Source organism: Apis dorsata, unplaced genomic scaffold, assembly GCF_000469605.1.
Source record: "Apis dorsata unplaced genomic scaffold, Apis dorsata 1.3 scaffold_60, whole genome shotgun sequence".
Lineage (NCBI taxonomy): Eukaryota > Metazoa > Arthropoda > Insecta > Hymenoptera > Apidae > Apis > Apis dorsata.
The window spans coordinates 57,072-58,436 of record NW_006263360.1 but is presented as its reverse complement, the minus strand read 5'-3'; positions in this window follow the sequence as shown (position 1 = coordinate 58,436).

Sequence of the window (1,365 nt, the reverse complement as noted above, 5' to 3'; positions counted from 1 at the left end):
GAAAATAATAAATAAAATGTAGGATTTTGTTAAGATGAAAAGGGAAGAAGGGAGAGCGTTTCTTGTAATTTTCGAGCGTGTGCGGTTTTTCGAAATTTGAAATTTGGATTTGGGCAGTGAAAATAATAAATAAAATGTAGGATTTTGTTAAGATGAAAAGGGAAGAAGGGAGAGCGTTTCTTGTAATTTTCGAGCGTGTGCGGTTTTTCGAAATTTGAAATTTGGATTTGGGCAGTGAAAATAATAAATAAAATGTAGGATTTTGTTAAGATGAAAAGGGAAGAAGGGAGAGCGTTTCTCGTAATTTTCGAGCGATTTTTCAAAATTTGAAATTTGGATTTGGATTTGAGCAGCGAAAATAATAAATAAAATGTAGGGTTTTGTTAAGATGAAAATGGAATATGAAACGTATGAAAATGTATGTAGAGAGAGAGGGAAGAAGAGAAAATGTTTCTTGTAATTTTCGAGCGATTTTTCGAAATTTGAAATTTGGATTTGGATTTGAGCAGCGAAAATAATAAATAAAATGTAGAGTTTTGTTAAAATGAAATTGGAATATGAAAAACCTATGAAAACATATATAGGAAGAGAGGTAGAGAAAGCGTTTCTTTTTTTTCGTATTTTTCAAGCGTGTGCGATTTTTCAAAATTTGAAATTCGTTTTGGATTTGGGTAACGAAAACAATAAATAAAATGTAGGATTTTGTTAAGATAAAAATGGAATATGAAACGCATGAAAACGTATATAGGAAGAAAGGTAAAGAAAGCGTTTCTTTTTTTTCTTGTGTTTTCCAAGCGATTTTTCAAAATTTGAAATTCGTTTTGGCGAAAACAATAAAATGTAGAATTTTGCTAAGAAGAAAATGGAATATGAAACGTATGAAAACATATGCAGGGAGAAAAGGAGGAAGGGTTTTTTTTCTTCTAATTTTCGAGCGTGTGCGATTTTTCGAAATTTGAAATTCGAAATTAAATAAAATGTAGAGTTTTACTGAAATATAAATATATATTTAATTATATACGTATTTATTTAACGTTTGAAGTGTATCGAATAGCGATGTTGCTTCAAATAAAATTTCAGTGAACTTTAAATTCTGTACAACGAAAAGCGAGTTCGAGAAAAAAGAAGGGAAAGAGAGAGAGAGAGAGGTACGAATCTAAGGTACGAATCTGTCGGTTCACGGACGGCGGCCTCCTCCTCTATATAATTATTCTCGATCCAGGATACACGTATCTTTGCGAGGAAGGGCTCGCGCGCGGCCGACTATCCAGCTATCTTTATAGCTTATGTTGCAACCGCTTTGGGCAATTTCGTGATCGACGGGTGGGGCGGGTGGAAGCTCGATAACAGGATGCGACTCGAGCC